This window comes from Ixodes scapularis, unplaced genomic scaffold (genome assembly GCF_016920785.2).
Source record: "Ixodes scapularis isolate PalLabHiFi unplaced genomic scaffold, ASM1692078v2 PGA_scaffold7__128_contigs__length_106722199, whole genome shotgun sequence".
Lineage (NCBI taxonomy): Eukaryota > Metazoa > Arthropoda > Arachnida > Ixodida > Ixodidae > Ixodes > Ixodes scapularis.
In genome coordinates this window covers 85557242-85583448 of record NW_024609882.1, presented here as the reverse complement: position 1 = coordinate 85583448, position 26207 = coordinate 85557242, and positions in this window count along the sequence as shown.

Sequence of the window (26207 nt, the reverse complement as noted above, 5' to 3'; positions counted from 1 at the left end):
ATTTCCGTAAAAGATTACACGCTCACACCACTAGAACTCCTGAAAAAAGTTTCGCCATTTTCTTCTTAGCAACACCTTACGGCGAGGAACAGTTCATCATGCAGCAATGAATGGAACAGATCTACCACATAAGGATCGAGATGTGGGTTAGTTGGTTCATACTGACGAAAAGGCAATCAGCGCACAGTAAACGGAGACTAAAGGAAGTGCAAACAGGACAAGCGCTGACTCTCAACTGAAATTTAATCACATGAAAACAAAACAAAGAAAACAGCAACTCCGCCCACGTCACATGATACATTCACAACGAGTCCAAAAAAACAATCGCTTTACTACTCAAGCCCAGTGACCTTTGGCTGGCGCAGTTCGCGCCTGTTTTAATAATTGCGTGCGCATTGAATTATCAAAGCAGGCGCTTGTCCTGTTTGCACTTTCTTTAGTCCCCGTTTATTGTGCGCTGCTTGACTTTTCGTCAGGTCTACCCAGTTTATTGAAAAACCTCCGCTATAGCTCTGCGTCCCCTCTGAAAAAATCTGTGATATCCCCTCGGAGTTTCAGGCGAGTAATGAGTCCCTGAGGACAAGGCTGACCTGCTGCCTACTAAGATATCTTCCCGCTTCTTTCTGCCTAGATTCTCCTTCGGTCCCAATGGCCACGAGCGGACATTCTAATTTGCGAGTTTTTGCGGTGAAAACACGCTCGGGGTAAAATTTTCGACCTGTTGAAACTTTTTTGCCAGATTGGTCAGTTCCAGGCGTCGACACGGTTCTTTGGCTGCCACTTTCTTCTTGCATGGGGGCACGCTTTTCACCTGACATATTTTTTGCGATGGCGGTCCTTGAGTTGCCCTCAAAGAGGCCTTCCGCGAGCACCACGAAGCCATCTTTTTTGTACACCGCGAAAAGCTTGAGGTTGTGCTCCTCGAAGAAAAAAGCAACGTATCCAGTCGCGAATTGTCTCTGCTCTCTCTGCTGTACCTTTGGCTTGTATACCAGAGTGTCGACTGCTTTTCAAATGCACCTGGCGTTTTCATTAGGTGCAGCTCTTTCTCTGCGAGGGACCGTGCGATGCTCAGCTTCTCGATGGGGTGGAGACGAGGTGATAGACAGCACTTAGGTCAAAATTCGAGCACTTCCGTCACCTCTTTTAGGCTTGGCGAGTCACCAAGAATATTTAAATATTCCCAATTGAGCTCGGTGTAATTGCACTTTGTTTTTAAACACTATTCTTCAAAGTGTAATTTATTATTTTGTAGATAAAAACATATTTGTTGAAGTATTTTCTAGAGTTTTGGAAGTATTTTGCCCATCCAACTGACCAAATGGGCAGTCGGTTTTGATGCATTCCCCTAATTGAAGTCACTAAACCAATAAAATGAGGCGTTCGTCTTTCTCCCGACCGTGGCGCCCCGCCAGTATGCCTCTCCCGCAGCGGCCAGGGAAATAAGGCTCACCCCTCCCCTTAACCCACGCTTACAGTCCAACTGAATTATCATTGGCCCTCGTGTGTGACATTACACGCATTGTGATCGGCCGTCGAAAGAACCGCCGTGATGTTTCCTCTTCGGCCGCGAGGGCGGTCGGTGCGCCGGTGCAACCGGTGTGTGCTCCCAGCATAAGATTTTCCTTCCGCGACAAGACCAAAAAGTGTAATACATACATATATATATATATATATATATATATATATATATATATATATATATATATATATATATATATATAAACTATTTCTTGAATTGCTCTTGGACTCTTATTGTGTTTGGACCGCCCTTAAGTGGGTCGACAACAATGGACACCGGCGATGTAGCAGACGATGTCATGTTGAACTTAGTTGGAGGATGTCCCTTAAATCAATTGAGATTGGAAAGCTCACTTGGGATCACTATTGGCGCCCGCTTGTTACCCTGGCCGATGATCTTTGAGTCAAGTATTGTCGGTTCAACGACATTCTAGAGCGCCGGTGTTACTAGGGGAGAAGATAAGGGCTCCCCCCCCTCCCCAAACGTAATTACTACAGGATCAACAGAGAGCCGTCATGCTTGATTCGGCCTCGCCGTCAGTGCATCGTTCAGCATCTCCCATCGATCGTTATGATGGCATCCCACGACTGACGTGCTTACCGCTTTGTAGTGACTCTCACCGAACTTTAGCCTGTGTGCCGCTTGGAGCGGACAGGAGATTGATTAGCAATGACATCACGGGCACGCCTTGCCTTCAAGGTTGTGGAAGTTTCTTTTTTTCTTCGTCGTTGTCTTATCAACGACATTCAGATATTATCCGGCTACCGTACGAACAGCCAAAAGAACGCGCGAAATGGGAAACGTATTCAGATCCTACACACGCATCCCGATCCTCCAACTATACGATCATGGCCAGCGCGCCGACGTAAGTGACGTTTCAGATAAACGCTACGAAATGAACAGTTGTGCGAAGGGTGGCACACGCGTGAAGAACTCTCAGCCAAACTTTGCCCGCTAAAGCGAAGTTTTATTACGGCGACAACTGCACCGTCTCAAGTGTTCGATACGCGAGCGATCTAACGACCGAGTTCACATTGCCGAGGCAGGCCGGTCCAACACTTCCGGGTATTCTAGTGCACAGTATTGTAGCCCCGTGCACTGTAACCGCTACATTTTCTTTGGCATAGAGGTCGAGGTAAGGTTTACTTGTTATACCTGTATATTTTGTTAAAACGACGGTAATCGGCTTTTTGTTCGCAAAGTGCCAGCGAGTGTGCACTTTGAACATTCACGAATCCAGAATAAACACGTAGTGTTCTTTGGATGTCCTGGACATTGTAGTGGGAATTGACCACATGATTTCGACCTTACGTGCATAGTGTAGACTCCCGAGATCGTTTGCATCTCTCTGGGGCTGTCTCAACCGGCGCCCGAGGGTCGTAATAGCCGCACGAGGGGCTTTCAGGTTGCGTGGCCGTGACCGATGAGAGTAAGTACCTAGCGTTCAAGTGCGAGTCATGTATTCCCTTAACTAACTCAAACCTTACTTGTCCTATATTCTTCTTCTTCGTTTTATTATTTTTTATAGCGCAGCTCTTAGGTGCTTGTTTCCGGGAGGAGCGATGTCGCCGTCGGCGTAACCGCGCTAACTTTACCAGGAAAATTTACGTCACATCACCTGAACACCAATTGAATCCCCCGTTAAAGTTAGCGACGAAAGTGACGTCACATGAATTCGTGTCATGTCACCTCAAAACAAATTTAGTTTCTGCGCTAGATTCAGTGGGGAAATTAAAATCACGTGTGGAGGCGGAGGAAGGGAAGTTACGGAAGAGGATGAGGTGAGGAGGGGGTAGGAGGGGAGCCTAAAAGAAGGAGGAGGACGAAAGGAGGAGCAGGGGAGAGGGGAAGGAAAGGAGAGGAGGAGGATTGAAGGATGATAAGAGGGGAGAGGAGGACGAGGGGTAGAGAAGGAGGAGAAGGAGGAGAGAGGAGGAGGAGCGAGAAAGGAGGGTGAGGAAGACAGGAGAAGGAGGGACGGAGGAGGAAGAGGAGGAGGGGGATGAGGGGTGGAAGATAAGATGGAAAGGTGGGAAGAAGTAGCAGGGTAGAGGGGAGGATGAAAGGACGAGGAGGATGAAAGAAGGAAGAGGAGAGGGAGGAAAGGAGGTGAGGAGGATGAGGAAAGGAGGGGAGGACGAGCACCACAGGAGGAGGAGGGGAGGACGGGCGAAGGAGAGGGTACAGAGGAAGAGGAGGGCCATACCCTCCCTACCTTCTCCTCAGGGAGCTGCCGTCTAAAGTAGCGTTACAGAGAATTGTAAACGTCATTTATTTTAGAACACAGCTCTTAGGGGCCCGTTTCCGGCTTGAGCGGCGTCGGCGTAACCGCGAGGTCACGTGCCCCCCTCAAGGTCAAGTGACCCGCCGAGGTCATGTGACCCCCTAGGTCACGGGACCCCCAGATCACGTGACCCCCTCCCCCCTCCCGAGGTGCCGTGAGCCCTCCTCTCAGGGTCACGTGACCCCCCCCCCCTCCCGAGGTCACGTAACCCCCTCTCCAAGGTCACGTGACCCTCCTCCCGAGGTCACGTGTCCCCTCCCCCAGGGTCGCGTGACTCCCCCACGGTCACGTGACCCCTCCCTCCCAGGTTCACGTGACCCCCTTTCCCCCCGAGGTCACGGACACCCCAGGTCACGTGACCCCCCGAGATGACGTGACCCCCCTCCACCAAGGTCACGTGACTCCCCCTCCCCAAAAAGTCAGGTGAACCTTCCCTGTAGGAGATTAAAGAATAAGGGGAGGAGGAGGACAAGGAGGGGTCTGCCCTCTCCTCAATACCCTTCCCTCCCCCTCCCCCCCTCATTACCCTTCCCTACTCCTCCTAAGGAGCTGCGCTCTAATCCGGCGTTACAGGGAGTAGTAAACAGCTTTGACTTTTTTTTTAATTCGGTGTTAACAACAGCGTCCCCGGAAATGCATTTGTCCCCCAAAAAATTCGAATGATGTTAAATTCCCGTATACTTCATGCCCATTCATATTGTGTTTTTATGTGCTGAAAACCCTAATCGAAGCGAGGACGTACAGGAGTAATGTGTATGGAACTCGAAGTACCTATAATTGTGAGCGCAAGTTCGTCTGCCTCTTGCGCGGGGGTAGCGATAATGTTAAAACGCCAAACTCGCATTGCCTGATTGAAAAAAAAAGTAATAGTGGGTAGAATTCGAGGTTTCTACCATTAAGGTCTACCCACTCTTCTTACACACAAAGCCAAGGGAACGTTAAGGGAACTCCTGCAGGAGAAGCGGACGACTTGTTCTCCGCATATTGTTGTCCCGAGAGAGCATATCGTGTGACCTCACAGTTCCCATTGCTGGTCAATTAACCACCGGGAGAGATACCCGCGTTGATCAGCAAACCGGCCCCGCTGAGACCCTTGAAGGTTCTTACACATTTCCTGGTTGATAACTTTACTCAAACGCAGATATGCAGTTCAAGAGGTCGTGTCACACTCATTAAGGACTACGAAGTCCAGCGTTTCACTATACACAATAGAGTATTCGCCGGATTCTACGACAGCCCCGAGACTATCAACACAAAGGTGAGTATATAAAACGATCCTCAGTTATCTCACTGGGGAATTTCGGACCTTATTATATAATATATATTAATGGTAATGCTACCATAGCTAATACTTCAATTACCACCTGAACTAAAAGACTTCAAATATACGAAAAAATTATACATCCACACTGTTGGTGGATGTATGTTCAGCTAGTAATACCAATATTTATGAACCAACTTGCTCAGCTTGAACTCATAACATTGTTAATACTCAAACGAATATTAATAAACGGATATATGATATATTTCAGAAAGTAATGAAAATAATTGAAGACGTGCAAACACAGGTATTACCAAAAAAGTGCATCAACATATATACCAATAACACCAACAATATTAATGTATCGCGTTTTTATGGCTCGTCTCTTCCATTTTTAAACTTATTCATTACGCAATGCTATTCACTTCGGACCGGTATTCGGACGTCCTCATAATAACCACAGAGAGCATCGTCATCGTAGTCATTATTATCGACGTCGTTAATATCGTTACTGTGGTCCCCGTTATCATTGACGGCATCATATTCAATGTCATAGAATATTACGGAGAAATAATATGTTTATGATAACCCACAGAGGTTATGGCGCCTGGAACGCGTCTCCGATTGCTACCTATGCCGCGTCGAAGAATGTTGCCCCTCAATTTCTGCCTGATGAAGTCCTCGAGTTGTGATGCTCTCGCTGTCCACTATCCTGGCCGCGTCACAGCTGCGCAGGTGGACGTTGTACACGCCCGTTCTGCAGCAGGTCGCTGTCCATCTTTGCAGTCCAAGAAAGCTTCGACAGCAAGGAGTCGGGACGCCGTGACGACAGCGACAGACGCGTTCGCTCGGGCTTTTCGCCAGAGTGTCTACGACCAACCGCTAGGATCTCGACATCGAGCAGCATGACAACCCGACTATTGTGATGGTGATAACCTCTGGAGAAGGGGAACAAATGGGACGAAAGACAAACACAAAGCTCCAAACAAAGCTAGGTGACCGGTGCGCGACAGATGAAGCCCTGGTATCGGACTAGGGACCTCTCCATCTCAACTGGAGCGCTCTACCAAATCAACTAACTATAAGTTATCGTTAGTGGGGAAATCTGGTTTGATCACCTGCAATTAGTTAAGACCAATACGGGTGAACGTCCTGCATTTTAAGGTTACGATGATAACGCAAAGTATGCAGAGGTGCAAGCTAGCTGGACAAGAGTGACGATAATATTTTATGGAGAATGGGAACAAGAAGAAAAAAGGACAAACGCAACTCGCCAAACACAGCGAGGTGACCGGCGTGCAAGTAATAAAGTCCGCCTGGTCCTGGTATTGGAACATGGACCTCTCTATTCACAGTCGAGTGCTATGCCGACTGAGCTGACCAGCAGTTAGACCTGAGTAGAGCGAATGGGTGTTATCAGCTGCCACCAATCTGGGACAAACAAGGGTGAAAGGCTTATCTCTTAAGGTTATGTGCAAGCTACCGGCATTACTGTGTGAAAGCTACCGGCATTACAGGCGTGTATAGGTTTGTCACACTCAAGTGTGCGCTGCGTCACAGGCGAGCAAACTCGTATATAGACGCTTTACAGCAGCTGTGCATGGGCGCCGCCATAACTGACCTTCAGTTTTTGTTCCCTCTTATTCCGTTCGCTTCACTTCATCATTACCACAGTAGGACAGGTTATTGCCATTTTAGATGCTACTGTGTTCTTGTGCCCAGCATAGGCCCTTGTGAAGACCCGTCAACGCCCGCTTCAGTGGATCGGCATCTCGGTAAGACAAGAGAAGGGCAGCTATGGCGGCTCAATCTGGCGCGTGTGTAAAGCGTCTATATTTGGGCGCGTTTCGACTTCCCGTCTTTGTAGTTATACACGTAGCTCGCCGACAGTGACCAGGCAAATATTTATTGATAGACAAAAATTCTGAAAAAAAGGCGAAAACAAAAATCTACGAGGAAAGCACTTTTATAGTTTCGATATATCGCGGTGCTTTCGCGCCCCCCTCCCGCTTGAGCGCGCCAGTGCCCCCACAGACTTTAGTGTGAACCATTCTATTCACCGTTTTCCGAAGGGGTTTGTAGCAAAAGGGCGCCACAGTGTTTTGTGTCGCGGTAGGCTTCCTGTAGTGCCGTTATTTGTTATTGTGCAGCGCGCAGCGCGCAGCGATTAATAGAGTTTATTGATGTTTTTTTTTTTTTTCTTTTTTTTTTTGGGGGGGGGGGGGGGGAGAAACAATATTTCCGACAAGTTTACGCGGGCAGTAAGCGATGGAACGCGAAATAAACGAAATAAAGAAAACCGGAAGCGCGCAAAGTTCCGCCGATAGAGGGCGGTAGTGCGCTTGTTGCAAAAGAAACAACTATGAATGAAGTGTTTTCTCAAGTAAACTATTTGGTGTATTGTTTCACGTTATTTTTGGGCATTCAAGGGTATTGGGTAACCGCAGGTGTGTGCTCTTTCAATGAATTTTTTTTTTTGTTTGCTTTCAGATATGTACAGCCACGAAGAAATATCGTACTCTTCAGTTTGGTGTGGCCTTATTTGGGCTCGAGTTCGAAGACAGCGCGAGGGGGTGCGAGAAAATAGGGAGCATGCGTAAAGCCGCCGGATTTTGGCGTGCAAAGCGCGTGTCTTCCTACGTAAAGATAAATATCAGTGATCCTGGTTTTTTAAATAAAAACCCTTCGTGCTAATTTAAGTTTGGCGCACAATAAAAGCGACGGATGGGATCTGTGGAAATTATCTTCCCTGAAACTTTCCAAATGTAAGATACCCTTCCGGTCAAAAAAGCCCTTTCAAAAGTTTCCCTCTCAGAGCTATCGTTTGTTTCATTGTAAGTGCCACCGTAGTCGACTCTGCGATCAGATGGAGCTAATCAGGCAGCGCGGAAATTGCCACCTCACAACGCTAATAGTCCTTGTGCGATTAACAAAGCACGCACAACGAATGCGTTGCAATCTTGCACTTTTGCAAGTTTGCGATTGGCTTAGACGGTGATGGGCAACCCACAAAGACTACGAGTCGTGACTATGCAGTTTTGACGCTGCCTACATGGCTCCATTGGCTCGTAGCTGTGGCTGCGGAAAAACGTAAAGTGAATTACTTTTGCATTCGAACGACGCCTCTTGACGAAAATCCGGCGGTGTGTCGTTTGACAGCGCTGGGAAAAGAGAGAGAAAGAGGGGTAGAGTGTGACCCGTAATACGCTCCCGTTGGTCGGAACCTCAGGCGTCAGCAGGCGTCCACCTGACCCTCCCTATCCGGCGCAGACATACTGACAGACACCATCGTGTTTCCGTCAAAACGAATCTTTCCGTTTTCGTCAATGGAGCGTTACAGATCTGGTGCGGAGACCAAGCGCAGGAGTCGCCGCGGGGCGGTGGAATGCGGGCGTCTTCAATTGCAGCTTTGCCGTTGTTGGTTATTTTTCGCTCTGGATTTCCGCAGCAGCGGTGGGTGCGTTGTGATGTTTGTTTGAAGTGAGAAAGAAGAGTGCGGTACCCTTCACGAGTGATATGGACGCGGTTCTTTCCACGAGATGAATGGATGTGTTTGTTTGTTTGTTTCTTTTTTTTCACAAGGGATATAGATTGTCGTATCCGAGGGCACCCATGTACTCTAACAGGACAGCAACAGAAAAGGGGAGAAATATTTAGAGGAATAATTGTTGTTAAATTTTGGGGAAGCGTTTCAGCGTCACAATTTGAAAACGCCCACCCGTCCAAGTTGGGGAAAGGCTAACACTGACCCCGTAAGAACGCAAAAAATATGCAACAGAGTGGAAGCAAAAGGTTAAACCACAATAAAAAGCCAAAGGGAAACGTGAAATGGCTAGTGTTACCCATTCCCAAAGCGGGACGTGTGTGGCATTACCAAAGGATACCGTATTTCCTTAGAATTCACCAATCAATCTTCCTGCAATATTTATTAATGAGATTGCAATAGCACCCTAGGAGATGCACTGACCTTGCCCTCTAAGAAATATTGGGTGTATACGGATACGCCCCTTGTCCCATATGTAAAACGCCTAAGCAACACTCCGAAGTTCACTCCACAGACGTCTATCCGACGATACTAACTTTTAAGAGCGACTTGATGGTCGACCTATACGACTCATTAAAATAGCTAATGCACGCATTAAAGTCTACAGAACAACGATCAAGTTTTTCTTAACCCTTTTGAAAAAGTTCAGTGTATTTTTTTCTTGTAATTTTTGATACCACGTTAGCTATTTCGTACGTTATATCCAAGAGAAATGAAACTGCACTTAAAAGTGCGAATCGCCTCCTCGACGTGATTGGACCGAACGTCCAAATGTAGTTTTGGGGTGTTACATATGGGACAAGGGGTGTACCCCTATTTTCAAAAGTGTGGACTTCTTTGGCGAGCACTTATTCAAAGTTCGCACTGTCTACACGAGATGGCCCAAAACTGACTATTAGCCCCGAGAAGTTCGCGTGGCGCCCCCTTACGGCGAACCGGGGTGACGTCACGGTGATTAGAGAATTTTTGCCCCGACTGTCCCCGCTCACCCTGTGAAGGTGGCGATGACGCTAGCTGACGGCGCGCTCGTTTGTATTTAATTTTTTTTGGCGTGTTTTCCGTAGGAAGTGTAAATTTCTGTATCTTCCTTTATTGGTGGTGGTAACGTTGTTTTAATAAATAATCCAAAAGAAGAGGTGGTATGCAGGGTGATAGGTTAGTCTCCCAGGAGAGGGGACAGCTGTATCACCCTGCTGGGAAGTGGGGTGAAAAAGGGACAGAGGTGAGGAAGGGAGGGGAGTAAGTATACATCATAGATGGGATGCGATTCTTCTTGATGATGACACATAGTTCTGATGTTCATCAAAGCGATCACTGTTCCGAAGAGATAGGAAGACAAGAGATTGAAGGTCTGATGAATGAATATAAGGAAATATTCTCAGATGAGCTGGGATGCGTAAAAGGAGTTGAAGCCAAACTCAAACTGAAACACGGAATGTCTCCACCATTTCAAAAGGCGAGGCCAGTACCACACGCATTAAGGGATGCTGTGGCGAAGGAACTGCTGGCTCTACAAGAAAGAGGCATCTTGACTTCGGTAGAAACAAGTGAGTTTGCTTCTCCAATCGTCCCAGTCGTCAAGAAGAACGGCAAGGTCCGGATCTGCGGAGATTACAAATTCACAGTCAATCCCGTGATTGATGTGGACAGTTATCCTTTGCCCAGAATCGAAGAGCTGTTTGCAACGCTGGCGGGAGGGCAGCTATTCACTAAACTTGACCTAGCCAAAGCGTACTTGCAAGTTCAAATGCACGAAGATCCAAAGAGGTACTCAACTTTGAACACGCATTTGGGGCTTTTTCAAGTCAATAGGCTTCCTTTTGGAGTAGCCTCAGCTCCAGCAATATTTCAACGAACGATGGATAAGGTACTACAAGGCCTGACGCACACCACCGGTTACATTGACGATATCCTGGTAACAGAAAGAACAAAAGCGGAGCACCTGAAGAACCTGAAAGAGGTTCTCAAACGCCTTAAAAAGAATGGCATCCGACGTCAAAAGGAGAAGTGCGAGTTGTTCAAAAAAGAGGTGTCCTACCTAGGCCATGTCATCAGCAGCGAGGGACTACGAACACTGTATGACAAGGTGGCTGCTCTACGAGATGCACCCGAGCCAAAGAACGAAGCAGAGTTGCGCTCCTTTTTGGGGTTAGCTAACTACTATGGCAAGTTCATCCCAAACTTGGCTACCATCTTGAGTCCTCTTAACCTCCTGCTGCACAAGGATGTTCAATGGAGTTGGAGCGAAGAATGTAGAAAGGCCTTCAAGACTCTGAAAGAGAAGGTGACGTCAGCACCAGTGCTGATTTACTTTGACCCAACTCTTCTGATTGTGTTGGCATGCGACGCCTCAGCGTACGGTGTAGGAGCGGTGTTGTCTGACATCATGAAAGACGGGACAGCAAGACCCGTATCGTTCGTCTCACGAACACTGTCTACGCATTAGAAGAACTATTACTATCTGTATGGGTACCCCTTTACACTAATAACCGATCATGCTCCACTTCAAAAGGTTTTGGGACCTACGACTTGAGTTCCGACGATGACGGCAGCACGCCTTCAGAGATGGGCTTGCAGACTGGCAAGACATCGATACAACATCGTTTATCGTTCGTCTAAGCAGAACGCCAACGCCGATTGCCTTTCAAGACTCCCGCAAGCTGCGAAGACTTCGGACGAATTCGTCGTAGATGAAACCTACGTGTTCTACTGCGACTATTTCAGCAACTTTCCAGTGAAGAGCACAGATATTGCAAAGGCTACGTCCCAAGATCCTGTCTTAAGCCAAGTCTTGGAGAAGGTGCTCAAGGGCTGGGGAAGTGAAAGAAGTACAGAAGAAATGATACCATTCTTTACACGTCGGTTGGAACTATCGGTTCATCAAGGCTGCCTAATGTGGGGCCTACGGGTGATTGTTCCCCTAACTTTGCAAAAGAGTCTTCAAAGAGCTGCACAGCGATCACTTCGGTATCGTTCGAACAAAGGAAATAGCTAGAAGCTATGTGTGGTGGACCACCATCGACAAAGACATAGGGGACGAAGTGGGAACCTGTAAGCAGTGTCAAGTGCAACGAAATAACCCAGCACAGGCACCATTACACCCGTGGAGTTGGCCAACACACCCGTGGGAAAGAGTCCACATAGACCCGGCTGGGCCATTCATGAACAAGATGTTCTTCGTGCTAGTCGACGCACATTCTAAATGGCCAGAGGTATTCGTGTTGAACTCAACGACGTCCGAAGCCGTGATAAAATGCCTGCACCAGTGCTTCGCACGCTTTGGACTGCCTGTCAGCGTGGTATCAGACAATGGGCCACAGTTCGTGTCTCAAGAGTTCAAGACCTTTGTCAAGACAAACGGTATTGTGCACATTACGTCTGCACCGTATCACCCGTCGACTAACGGATTGGCAAAACGATTCATCCAGACCATGAAGAACCACTTAAAGAAGACAACGTCTGGGGCGTCTATTGACACCAAGGTTTCAAGGTTTCTTCTATCCTACAGAAACACGACTCATCCAACAACCAAAGAGTCTCCGGCCAATCTAATGATGCGGAGAAAGCTGCCAACCAGACTAGATCTTCTGAGACCAACCATTTCGGACACAGTGGCGAGGCCTCAGTTTAAACAACAAAGGGCGAGGCCGGAACACGAATGGACGCTGACAGAGGGTGATGATGTCTACGCGAGGAACTATCGAGGATCGTCAAAGTGGACGCGTGGTACTGTAGTTTCTCAAACGGGACCGGTATCCTTTCAGGTACAGGTGTCCCCCGGCAGGATATGGAGACGCCATCAGGATCAGCTGATCCCGGCTCAGCCGCAACAAGAACAGTCACCAGACAGTACTCACATGTACAAACATGTGTGTGTCCCGACATCATCGGAAGAGACTTCAGTGGCCAACAACCAACAAACGCGTCCCAATCCTAGAGCGTCAGCGGTCATTGTCGAGGCCGAGGACATCGAGACGCAGACTCCCAGAACCAGGTCGGGGTCGAGCGACGTAACGGGAGACATGACTGATGAACATCGCAAAGAGGGGCGGTACAATATACGAATCCGACACCCACCAAAGCGTTTTGCAAACCAGTAACTACCTTTAGTGGTTGATTAATTAAGGGGGGAAAAATGTGATCATGACATGCGCACTCCTATATAAAGAAGAAGTGTTGGGGGAGCTCGAGAGATCGAGGCAGGATCTCGGGGCACAACTTGTGGAATGGCTATGGTTCTGGTCTCAATCATTGACGTCCTAACATAACAATAGTCAAGGACCGCTCGAAGAACATTTGTTCGCACTGCACGTGATTCCGTTGGAAATAAAACCATTGTCGTATTCGGAGAAGGTATGGCGGCTATATTCACATTTCCAAGGAAGCTTTTATGACAGTCTCCAAGTAATGGGCACGTCCATAAAATATGGTCAAGGTCTTCCACCACGTTACAAGCTTCACATAGCGGGGAAGAGGAGCGCCCAATAAGGTGGAGTCGTGCTTTTGGGTTGGCGCATCCTACTCGAAGTCGATGAAGAAGCGCCTGTTCTTTTCTCTTAAATTTTTTCCTCGGAATGAGATGTGGAGGAGATCCTGCTGCTGTCTCACGGTCGGGGTGTAGCGTTCTGATGCTTCTTTAATAAAAGAATTGGCCGAATTATATAAATGCACAAAAAAACGTGGCGAGCTGCCGGAGTGGGCAACTGTTGCAAGAGCATCAGCGTCCTCGTTACCTTGGATGCCGACGTGGGAACGAATCCACTGAAAGTAAAAGGTGTTTCCATTTCTGCCTTCGGCTTGTGCAAGTTCTGCAGTTGTTCGAGCAAGGGGGGAAGCATCCTCCAGGTTCATGAGTTGGTGTAATGCTCCTTTTGAATCCGTAAACACCACAACCGATCGGGGAGCTGGAGGGAGGGGTGTTTCGTTGATTGCTAGCCAGATAGCCATTAATTCAGCTGTTGTGGTGTCGAAGCAAGTGTCAAGCTGTCCCATGTTGCTGAGGCCAAGTTCCGGGACAGTGTACGCTGCTGGAGCTGTGGTGTTCTTAATGCTGCCATCAGTGTAAATATGTTACATTCTATCGTATTCTGTGTGTATTAGTTCTAGTGCAATTTTCCGGGATATCACCGCTGCTACCCGCCGACGTTGTGATAGGTCAGGAGTCTCCGTGGCAACTTTGAAGAGTAACTCCTGATGTGGTGGCGGCAGAGGTGGGACGTTTTCCGGATAGTCGATTGAGTCACGAAAAGCTTTGGGGACTTTACCAAAGCGACAATGGTGTCGGGATGCTAGTGTGTCAATGAATTTGGAAGTTGACCTGGCACGGTGAAGTCTAGTCATGTGTCGTAGAGCCCTCTCATGGGCCTGCAGCTCTAGTGGTGAATCCCCTGTTTCAATTAGTGTAGGTAGGCACTGCGAAGTTTTAGGGAGGCCCAAGCATATGCGTAAAGCTTTCCTTTGAAAGAGCTCGAGCTTCTTCCATTGCGCGTTTGATATTTTCAGAAGAGGGAGAGCGTTGAGGAAGCGGTTTACAGTAAGTCCCCCATAAAGGCTCAACATTTTATTTTGACTGCTTCCCCAGTCACGACCGGCGATGCATTATATTGCACCGAGAAGCTTTTCAGCCTCTGATAAGCCTTTTTTTTTACAGCAGGTTGCCAGTTTACTCTGTTGTCGATAATGACACCGAGATATTTGACGGAGTTTTCTCTCCTAATCCGCTCGCCATCTAACTTCAATGATGAATATTCACCTCGAAGGCGTCCACGTGATCGGTAGGATAGTGGAGTTGTTTTTTCTGTAGATATTGTTAGCCCTGCGTAGTGCAAAAATGATGTAGCAACATTGAGGGCGCGTTGCAGCCTGACTTGTTCTGTGGTAGATAGGCGGGTGGGTCCAGTGCACCACAAAGCAATATCGTCGGCGTAGATCGTGCAACGTATTGGAAATGTTTCCGACTGAGGTAGTGCAGGAGGAAGTCCAGCCATCACTATGTTAAATAGTTGTGGGCTGAAGACGCTTCCTTGTGGGATGCCTTGAGTGCTATCTCGCGCAGAACTCTCTGCTCTTGGTAGCTTTACGTAAAATGTTCTTCCTCGGAGAAAGGCTTCGATGAAGTGATATATTTTCCCACCAATTCCAATAAGTCTAAGACGTTCAAGAATAATTGTATGCGAAAGAGCATTGTAAGCTCGATGTATATCAAGAAACACCGCATGTACGATATTCTTTTGTGCCTTTGCTTGTTCGAGGGATGAGGCCAGATCTCCTATTGCATCTGTAGTTGAGCGACATTTGCGAAATCCCGAAATCTGATGAGCAAAGGAGTCCGTCTGCTCTAGCTGCCAGATCAAACGTCTATAAACCACGCTCTCCATCAATTTGCAGAGGCAAGAGGTAAGAGAGATTGGTCGGTATAAAGAAGCTTCAGTTGTTTTGTTTCCAAATTTAAGAATCGGCATTATTGTTGATTGCCGCCAGCATTCGGGGATGTCTCCAGAGTTCCAGATGTCGTTGACGTGAGTGAGAAGTTCATTCTGATGTTCGGTGTCGAGATTTTTTAAGGCCTGGTTCGTAATTCCGTCTGGCTCAGGTGCGCCTCGTCTTTGGCAACGAAAAAGCGCGAAGGTGAGTTCAGCGAGCGTAAAGTTATTAATGCAGACGGTGGTGCGACATGCAGTGTGAGGCTCAGGTGCTGAGGGGGTGTCCCGTGGAAGGCTGACTTTACGCGCAAACTCGTTTGCGAAAATTTCGGCCAGGCTTGATATAGTAATGTTGCTTTTAATAGCAAAAGCCGCAAAAGGACAGCTGGGCGAAATCGAAGTGAGTAAGCATTTTACTGTTCCAGGATGTTCAAGACCCCGAGTCTGTGTTATGGAAATCACACCGTTGATGCCATTGCGTTCTTTCGAGCCGAACCGTGTGTCTTCGGAGCACAGCCTCTATTCGCCTTGATATGGTCCAGTCGTCCGCCTCGTCTGTTCTTCTAGCAACTTTTTGAGCTCTCCGGGCAGCCGCACGAAGGTTTAAATGAGTGAGGTCAGGGATGGACTTCGTTACGGGGAGAGTTATAGTTTTGGTGGCTGCATTGAGTGCTGTTGATATCGCGCCCTCAATTTCAGGTATCGGTTGGACGGACATCAACTTGGATAGACAAGAACGATATAGATCCCAATTGATCACTTTATGACTTTTTTCTTGATTGGGATACTTTTTTGACACGTCAGCCGGATGGGAAGATGGTCACTACCCCATGAGGACTGCTCTATGTCCCATACCATCTGGATGTCATGGGAAGCAGATGTGAGGTTCAGTACGCTGGCATTTCTTAGGTGTGCTCTGATAAAAGTTGGTGTCCCTGAGCTGAGGCATTTGAGGTCGAGGTCCCTCAAAACGTCTAACAGTGCTGTGCCTCGTGATGTCGTCACATCGCTACCCCAAGCGGGGTGATTAGCGTTAAAATCTCCACACCATACTAAGGGACGCGGACAGCGTGCACGAATGAGCCGTATTAATGCAGCATCCCAAGGCTGACCTGGGCGAACATAACTTGATATGATTGTAACGTCCCGCCCAGACAAGCGCAAAGTAACGGCAACGTGTTCATCAATTACGGTGTTAATGTCGTCAAGCTTGACCTAGATTTGCGAGATGTATCGTTTTGACGAAACGTGATGCCCGTGTCCTTTCGTCCGAATGGGGTGTTTTGCTGTGATATTCGACGTATGGTAAAAGCCTGTGTGTACCTCGCTGAAGATATGACTCTTGAAAAGCAAGCACATCCGTTTGGGTTTCTCTCAGGCGCTGGCGGAGTTCTGGTATGCGTGGTTTAAGACTGTTGGTGCTCCATCGTATAACGGTAGGGAGGACTTGTGCGGGTTGTGTCCTAGGACGTCGGCTGGTTTTGTTGGGTCTACCCGGTAATACTGGTTATTCAACCCATCATGAAGCACTGAACATTTTAATGCTGCTTCCATTGAGAGCAAAGCTTGAACTTCAGCAAGGTCGCTTGCTCCCGGTAGGGATCGAATCATAGCTCTTAGAGCCACAAATAGCATAGTAAGCAAAGGGTTCTGTTCCAAGTTGCCAGATGGGGCAGGTGTCTTATGTTGATTTGAATCAGGAGTCCTCAGTTTTGGTGGCCTTCGAAATCGAGGAGCAGGCGTAGGCCGTCAAGTTTCGGATGATTGGCTAGATTCTTGTTGATGGCGGCCGTTGTTTTGTTTCCTGTTTGGAAGATGCGGGTAGTTCTCCTCATTAACCATCAGATTATGTTCCACGGTTGGCTTGACGAAATCCGGGTTTACAGCTGTTGGATTGCGCTTTGGAGATTTGCCGTGCTTCATCTCTGTATTGCGTGCAAATGTTGCTGCCTTCTTGCTGGGACATAGGCTGTATGATGCCGGGTGAGGACCACCACAATTTTCGCAGCAAGGTTGACGCCTCAGTGAGCAGTCCTTGTGGCTGTGTGCGCCCGCGCAGATCTTGCATTTCTGTGGGCCTTTACAGTACTTAGCCCTATGGCCATGCTTCTGACAACGGAAGCATTGCATGGCGATTCCGAAGTACTCTTGTACGGGGTGGCTCGTAAAGCCAAGAAACACTTTTGTTGGCATTGGTTTGTCAGGTCTAAATGTGAGGATCACACTCTCGTGAGGCTTGACTGTTATAGTTTCACCGTCATTTCGAATGTACGACGCTTGTCGACGGACTGTTGCAACTCCGGAGTCTTTCAAGTACTCCAGCGGCTGCTCATCTTTGTATTCTCGGGGCACTCCTGTTATTGTCCCGACGCTTCTGGAGTATGATGCAGGAACAATACTTGTACATGGAATTTCAAGCGAGTGCTGTGATGGCGATTAGTTTGTTGGCTGACGTCAGAGATGACACGTTCACGACTAGGTAGCCGTCCTTTGTAAAATGGTGGGCTAGTAGCTTTTCTTGCTCTACGGCGACTATATCTGTGGCCAGGTTGTTAGGGTTTACCAACCAAAAGCATGCCATGGGATTGGTAGCCTTGAACATGATTGGGATTCCTGTTGTTCGATCTTTTCTAGAAGATACCAGTGTAAATGGGGTGGGGTCGTCGTCCTCATTGCTTTGCATGTAGTTTTCGAATTCGCTTATGTCTCGATGTCTTTTTGCGCACGTAGTCTTCCGGTCAGAGATGTTCGGAGAGGCGCTGCAATTTTTCAGGTCAGGGTTTGACATTTTCTTTGACGGCAGTTCAAAAGCGGTACCGACAGTCCTCCCGAAGGCGACAGATGACCGCTGTTGGCGCAATATACTGAGAAGTCCGAAATATTTCAAGTAGTAGTAGTAGTAGTAAACAATATTTATTTGCCCAAGCATGGGTTAATGACTGAACGGGAGACCCCTAGGGTCGCCCCGCTAGCCACCCCTCAGACGGCGGCCTGAACCCTCAGGGTTTCCCAGCTCTCCTGGTTGTCGATCTTCTCCAGTAGGGGGTGAGACTTGCGGTCGATCCTGCTGCACTCCCACACCATGTGTCGGAGGTTGGCGTGGCCGCCGCAGAGCTTGCAGTTTGGCTTGTACTTGTCGGGGTACCATTTATTGAGTAGGGAGGGGCTCGGGAAGGAGCCCGTCTGGAGGCGGCGCCATGCCACCAACGTCCTCTTGTCCAGCGAGGGGTGCGCGGGTGGATAGCGTAACCTCTCGCCAGTGTAGTGATCGAGAATGTCCCCGAATTTGACCAGCCTGTCACTCCCCGAAAAAAAGTCCAGGGAAGAGTCCAGCGGCTCCCCGGCCCGGTGAGCGAGTTCTCAGGCCGCGCCGTGTGCCTTCTCGTTGCCGGGGAGCGACGAGTGCGCCGGTGTCCAGATGAGCTGTACTCTCGTTAACGTCTTCTCGGGGTCGCCCAGGACCTTGAGCGCGGCTGTAGAAATTCTTCCTTTGGCGAACTGCCGGATGGCTTGCTGCGAGTCGCTGACGACGATGCGTGCCCCCCGGACTCGAATCGCGAGGGCGATGGCCGCCTCCTCCGCGCTTTCCGGTTCGGACGTTTTGATACTGCAGCTCGAGATCACTTCTCCCTGTTGGTTGACCGCTGTTGCGACCATGGCACCCCCGCCGGCTCTAGCAGCGTCCGTATAGTGGACGCCTTCCGCGATGCTTAGCCGTTTCTGGAGCGCCTTGACTCGCGCCGCTCTGCGTTCCGCGTGATGCGTCGGGTGCATGTGCTTTGGGATGTTTGGTATGACGAGGGCTTCCCTGACCCGCCTAGGGACGTCGGCCTTCTCCCCCGTTTGCCTCTCGTAGCGGATTCCAAGGCTGGCCAAGATGTGGCGGCCCGTGGCACTCTTCGTCAGTCTCTCTAGCTGCGAAACACGCTGAGCTTCTATGATCTCCTCTACCGTGTTGTGCAGACCTAAATCCGCGAGCTTCTCGTTCGAGGTGGTGTCCGGGATGCCGAGTGCTCTCTTGTATGACTTTCTGATGAGACAGTTGAGCTTGTTCGTTTCCGTGAGGCCGAGTCTTAGGAAAGGGAGGACGTACGCCAGTCTACTGACGACGAAAGCGCGTACTAGGCGCACGAGGCTCTTCTCCTTCATGCCATAGTTTCTACCGGCGATTCGGGAGATGAGGCGCGTAATTTGGTACGCAGTTGCTTTTAGCGACGCTATCGTTTCGGAGTTGTTTCCGTCGGCTTGTATCCTGAGGCCTAGGACTCGTATGCTCCTGACCGTGGGGATTCTGTTACCCTGGGCGTACAGCTCGATGTCCGACGGCAGCTGGCGGGCACGGACCGGCTTGAGGAGGAGGAGTTCGGACTTCTGCGGGGAGCAGGCAAGGCCCCTTGGCTCGACGTAACTTTCCACCGCCCGAATCGCTTCTTGCAGCGTGTCTTGTATGAAACCGTCGCTGCCGCCGGTCACCCAGAGCGTGATATCGTCGGCGTAAATGCTGTGGTGTAATCCGCCGATCGCTTCTAGCTTCTCTGGAAGTCCGATCATGGCGACGTTGAAGAGGTACGGTGAAAGGACCGAGCCCTGGGGCGTACCTCTTCCTCCTAGCATGATGTCGTCTGACGTGGCGCCTCCGATCGAGATTTGCGCCGTTCTGTCGCTGAGAAAACCCTGAATGTAATCGTGCGTGCGAGCGCCCATTCCGAGCATTTCCAGGTTCTCGAGAACGGCGTCGTGCTTGACGTTATCAAAGGCCTTGGTAACGTCAAGCCCTAGTATCGCTTTCGTGTCTAGGCGCGAGCTCTGCTCACCGTCTATGATCTGATGCTTGAGCCGGAGCATGATGTCTTGCGTTGATAGCTGTGGTCGAAATCCGATCATGGTGTGCGGGAAGAGTTGTTTTCGTTCCATGTAGTTGTTCAGTCTGTTTAGGATAACGTGCTCCATCAGTTTTCCGACGCACGAGGTGAGGGAGATGGGGCGCAGCGCATCGAGCTGGGGCCTCTTCCCCGGCTTGGGAATCGTGACCACTTTCGCCGCCTTCCACTGCCTGGGTATTTTCCCGTTCTGCCAGCACTTGCTCATTAATCGCGTTACTGCTGCGACCGCCTCCGTGTCCAGGTTTCGAAGCATCTTGTTTGTGACGCCATCGGGACCGGGGGCCGACTTGGTCTTGAGGCCGCGTATGACGTCCGCGACTTCGTATTCTGTGATGTCTTCGTCGAGGAGGGCGTTCGCCTCTCCACGATAGGTTGTTAGCTGTCTTCTCGGGTAGTCGCCGATGTATCGCTTCCGGACGTCTTCTATCAAGTCCGCCTCTCCCCCTTCGTGCCTCCTGATGATTTCGCACAACTTGTTTCTCTGCGCAGTCTTGTTACCCTCCGGGTCGAGCAGGTGGCGCAAGATGTTCCACGTCCTAGGCACGTTCGGCTGCCCGTCGAAGCCGTCGCATGTGTCCTGCCACTGCTGCGACGTGACTTGGTTAGCATGCGCCTCTATGGTCCTGCTGAGTTGAGCTATTCTTCTGCGCAGGCTCCTGTTTCCCTTCTGGGTTCGCAGTCTCTGCTTCAGCTTCGCCTTTGCCTCCCAGAGGTGTAACAGTCGGCTGTCCGCCACCGTCACGTTCGCCTCTTCGGGAACGACCTTGGTCGCCCGTTCGGCTGCCGCTCTAAGGCTTTCCGACCACTCTTTGATATTTACAATGTCTTCGGTTCCGTATTCCTTGAGTATTTCCCTGAACGCGTCCCATTCCGTGATCTTGCACCGCTTGCCTTTCGGCTTTGCCGGTCCCGCTGCAGTCGTGATGCAGATGATGAAATGGTCGCTCCCGAGATCTTCCCACGTGTTGGACCACAGAGCGTCTTCGGTGCCTTTTACAAAAATAAGATCTGGGGTCGTGTCTTGATTTCTGTGGTTACCCCGCCGCGTCGGTTGGTCTGGATCGGTGATAAGAGAGAGGCCGTACTCGTGCGAGTCGTTCCACAGGTTCCTCCCTTTGATTCTTTCAACTTGATACCCCCAATTCGGGTGTGGGGCGTTGAAGTCCCCCGCGACAAGAAGTGTCTGCCCTTTTGCGATGTTCGTGGTCGCCTTGAAAAGGGAGGCGAATCTGTGCCTCTTCGAGGGGCTACTGTAAACGTTCAAGACGAAGATGCTGCGCCTGTCTTTCTTTTCGTGCGATATGATTTCGATCAGGACGTGATCAACCGTGGATACCCCGGTTTCGTGCTCTATGACCGGGATGTTCCTCTTCACCATCGTCGTGACCAGTGTCTTGTCTTGCGCGTCCTTCCCGTATGACTTGTAGCCAGATAATTTTGCTAGTCTTTTTGGTTCTTGTAGGGCCACGACGTCCGGGCGATCCCCCTCTTCCTTGTGATTGATGTACTGCTGCAGATTGCCCCTCTTTTTTCCGTACCCACGGCAGTTCCACTGCCAGATGACGTACTTCCTACGGCTCCGATCCATCTTCGTTGATCATAGCCTCAGTCTCTGGTCGTGTGATGTTCCCCGTGACTCGGGTGTAGTGCGCCCAGGCGTCGAACGGGTTCGGCGTGCCTTGTGCCAGTCTCGAGGCGCGGCTCTGCAACTCGGTCAGCATCCTCTCCATGCATCCTGTGATCGCGCTCTCCAACATGTTTTTCGTCACGAAGGTCTCTTGGTCCCCGCTAACGGGTTTTGCCTCGCGTGCCTCTCCTCTCGGTCGCGCCGTGACCCGCGCCCTCCGCTTCAGTGGCGGTGACGCCAACTCACCACCGTCAGACTCCGCGGAGATCGTCTCCTGCGTTGCGTGCACAACCTCTACTCTTTCACGCGTTCCCTCTTTAAGCCTGTTTAGCTCCTCGCGGAGCGCCTTATTCTCTTCTAAGGCCTGCTTCAGCAAAGCCTTAATCTCTGCCAGCTCGTTCGCCTGGCTCGTTTCTGCGAACGCGTTACCCCTCTTGTTCTGTGGAGCCTTACGGGAGACCATCTCCGCCCACCTCACGTGGCGTTCTCCGCCGCTTCTAGATCCCGACTGCCGTCGTCCGCCTGTCCTCGATGACGACCTGGATCTCCGTCCCTCGGCACGGCTCCTCGATCGCGAGCGGGAGGCGTCCCCTAGCAACTTGGGAAAGTTCTCCTCTCCCTGCTTCAGGAGGCCCTGCTTGTTCCGTTTCTTTTCCCAGCTTCTCTGCAGTACGATGTACGGCGTCTTGAACTTCTTTTTGCACTTTTGGTCGCCCGTGGGGTGCGCGTTGCCGCATACCCCGCACGCCGGCGTGCACGCATGTTCCGCCGGTGGGTTCAGCGTCCAGCAGCCTTTGCATCTTCTCTCCTCCGGCCTCGGACATACGTCAGTGCGGTGTCCGACGCGACCGCACTGCCCGCAGCACTCTTATCTTTTTTTTATGCAGGAAGCATTTCTTCTCGGTGGCCCCATACCGGACAAAGTACGGGACCTTCTTCCCCTCAAACACGATGACCACGGAGCCGGAGTGTCCCATGCGCCGCGCCTGGAGGATCGAGGGATTCCTGGCTCCAATCAGGTTGCCGTTGATGTCTTCTTCCGTGTCCTCCTCCGGTATTCCGTGGATGACCCCCTTGGCGGTGTTTTCTGGTGGCGTCGTGTACGCTGCCACCCCGAACCTCTTGCCGTCCAGCAAGATTTCCACAATCCCCCTGTACCTCTGAGCGTTTTTGAGCACTGGTGTGCTCACCACCACGATGTTCTGGTCCTTGTTCACGCGGAAGACGTCCCCGCTCGCCTCCTCGGTGGAGATCTTCGCCGCCATCAATATTCCCCGTTGAATTTTGACTTCGTTCTGCCTCGAGGTGTCCAGGCCATATCTTGGGCGGATTACGACCTTTATGTCGTCCTCCGGGAGCCTCGGCGCCCTCGGCCACTTGCTTCTGGAACGTTCTCGAGGCCCGTTCCCCGTTTTTCTATCAGAAATGCGTTTTGGCGGGAAACTGGCAGTTAGGCCTAGCACGTCCGCCCGTCGCTGCTTCTTGACATGGATGTCTATCCAGTCTCGGCTGCTGGCGTGAAAGTCCTCCGGCGTAATAGGCTCACCTTCAACCTCGACGACCCTCATGTCGCCGGTCCAACGGGGATGGACGTCCCTTTCGCCCAAGTGAATGGAATCCATCTGGCCGAGTCGGCGGCGGCCGGCGCTACGCTGGCTCTGGGTGGTGCGTTAGGCTCAGGGGGGCGGCCGCCCTGCTTCGCTTCGGGAAGCGGTGTTAACTCACGAAAAGCGGTCCGCACACCCGAAAAACGGGTATCTACTCGTTCCTCTCGGGTTCTGCCGCACGTTCGTGGTCGATTCCAAGATCCAAAAGTAAATGGTCAGCCAAAAATTTTGATGAATCCCGCTCATCGTTCTCGACAGCGGCCGAGCGGCCGAGCTCGCGGCGCGAGCCTCCCAAATATTTCAATATTTGAATATCCAAATATTCAAGAAAAATAATAATAACAGCAGGAACCGAAAAAATGAAGGACTTGCCTGCAATCGTCTTCTTCGTGTTTTTTCTCCGAAGTTTTCCAGTTTTCCACATCCTGTAAAGAAGCCTGAACGCTGGCTTTAAAAACGTCATCCCCTAAAAGTTATGAATTAAGCTTCCATAGATCCCAGCTAAAACATTTTCTATTTTCTTTTTCGCTCCACAGACAACAAGAAACCAAACAATGGTCACTAAATAAAACAGATCACACAAGGTATTCGAAACAAAAAGGCAAAAGCTCTAAGGAAACATACACTCGATCCAAACGCGCGTGGCTTGCCCTTGGAAGTGAGTAAACAATACATCCCTCCCTTCCCTCGAACATTCCCCGGTGTCGTCTAGACCGTTCTCACTAATTACTCTACTAAGACTTACAGTACTCGCATCACTATGCGGCGTCGTACTTGTGTTGTCATGGGAGCAACATACGCAGTTAAAGTTCCCAAACAAAACAAGCAGGCGCTCGCAGTTACAATATTGTTGCATAAAATAAAAAAAGCCCGCCGCTCTTTCACCCTCGTTGGAGCATAAACGCAAATTATTTGCCATTCGAGAGCAGAAAAAAATAAATCACACACAACAAAATGTCCCGAATCACACGTCGTTGCGGACTGAACTGTCGCGCTCAAACTCTGGCGCACGAGCAGCAAACACCCCGCCGAGGTCCCAACCGCGTGGCTGACACATACATTATAAAGTGTCGTTAAAGGACGCACCATAAATTCGGTCCGGTTCTCGCTCTCTACTTTGGTCTCTTGCACCGCAACGATATCTAGGTCCTGTTCGACGACCAGACGATAGCGTTGCCGCTGTCTCCTGCGTTCGTTGAGCCCTCGCACGTTTAGGGTCGCATAACGAACGGACCTTTCTAAGGAGACCATGAGCTAGCGGGACCAGACCAAACGTACGGCGCTCACCTGCATTTGCTGCTGTCGGTTGAGACGGTCAGCTGACACACCAGTTCACTGTGACAGTTTGTCACGTGCCTTCGGCGCCGAAGGCCGCTGCTGGCCTTCCGCTCCCGTCCATCACGCCACTACCCTCCACTTCTTCTCCACCTGGCGCAGCCGACGCTCTTGAGTGGCACCCGTGACGTCTTCGAGCGGGCGCTTCGCAGCACCCACCTCGACGTCCATTTTTTGTCCGGCTAAGTCGCCGTCAGGAACCGGAGCTGCACCTGCCTCGACGTTGCAGGGTGATGACGCTGTCGGGTGCTCACCCGCCAGTGGAGTGGCTGGAGCCTCGGTCGAAGGCTTCTCCGGCGGTGGGGCGTTCGCCCCCTTGGTTACAATATCGGGCACCCCGTCTTTCTTTGGCTTCTCCGTCGGGGGCATCGCAGAAGTTGCCGCTGTCTCGGCCTCCTCCTCACCCATGAGGTGGTCGTCGGTTTCATCGTGCGCACCTCGTCCTGACGCCTGCGCGTACGAACGGACGCAGTCGGCCCGCTCGTGGCCAAAGGCCCGGCACTCGGTGCACCTGGGTGCCCGGCAGTCACGACGTATGTGGCCCGACATGCGGCACCGGAGACAGATGGCGGCCCTCACTGGCACGACCACGAGCACCGAACCACTGCCGAGTCGAAGCTGGTGAGGCAGGCGGTCAAGGCTGAGGCCCTCTCGCAGAACAAGGCGCACGATCCTGGTCGTCGACTCGGCGCGTTCAAACCCCGGCAGCGTCCAACACTCGTGCGCCACCTCCTTTACTTCCCCGAACTCGGAGAACGCCCGGTGGATGACGTCGTTTGAAACGCCGAATGCCACCCAGTGCAGCTTCAGCCGCACCTCTTGCCGGAAAGCGTCGACAACGAGGCACGTGCGGCCCTTGACGGCAAGGCGCTCCGCCTCGAGGAGCTTCGTCTTGGCCGCGTCGGTCTTGGGGTCGAGGAGCCAGACATGGGACATCTGGAACGCCCCAATCTTGGCAACCTCACCGAGCACGCCTGCTTCACCGAGGGGTTGACGGAAGTCGTCGATACGATATGGGCGACAAGCCATGTCGCCGTGCAGTACGACGGCGTGCAGTACGACGGCCTCCCCTGAAGGCAGCTGGGGCAGAACAACCCTGTAATCTTCGTAGCCGGAAAAAGCCGAGTCACCACGGCCGGCGGGGGCCGTTATCGCCGCTCCGGAGGAGCTCATGATTCTGCGTCCGATTGCTGTCACTGCCGGAAAAAGAATGGCCACTTGCTCCCCCCCCCCCCCCCCCCCCCCCGAATAGCCACATGCTTCTAGCGAGGTTTTTATACGCGCTATCGAAATGGTCGCTGGCAATTATAATCATGTTTTGACGTCACCGAAAGATACCACAAAAGGGAGCCACCAAAATATCTTGTCACAAATAGTAACACAATTTGAGAACGCGCCAGAAGCTCTTCTTATATCCTTATAATCCCAAACCAGTGTTAAAATGAAAAGTGCCAATAGATGGCGACTGAGGGGCACATCGCGCTGACATCAATGTTGACTGGTGCAAACAGCTGACCTGCAAAAAATAACATTAAACTTTAAAAAAAGATGAAAGCCGTTTACAACTCCCTGTAACGCCGAATTGGAGCGCAGCTCTTGATGAGGAGGAGGGAAGGGTATTGAGGGGAGGGTGTACTCCTCCTCCCTAGTCCTCCCTCGTGATCATGCATGCTACTTCTCGACCCCTCATCCTCCTCCTCCATCCCGTCCTTCTCCTTCACC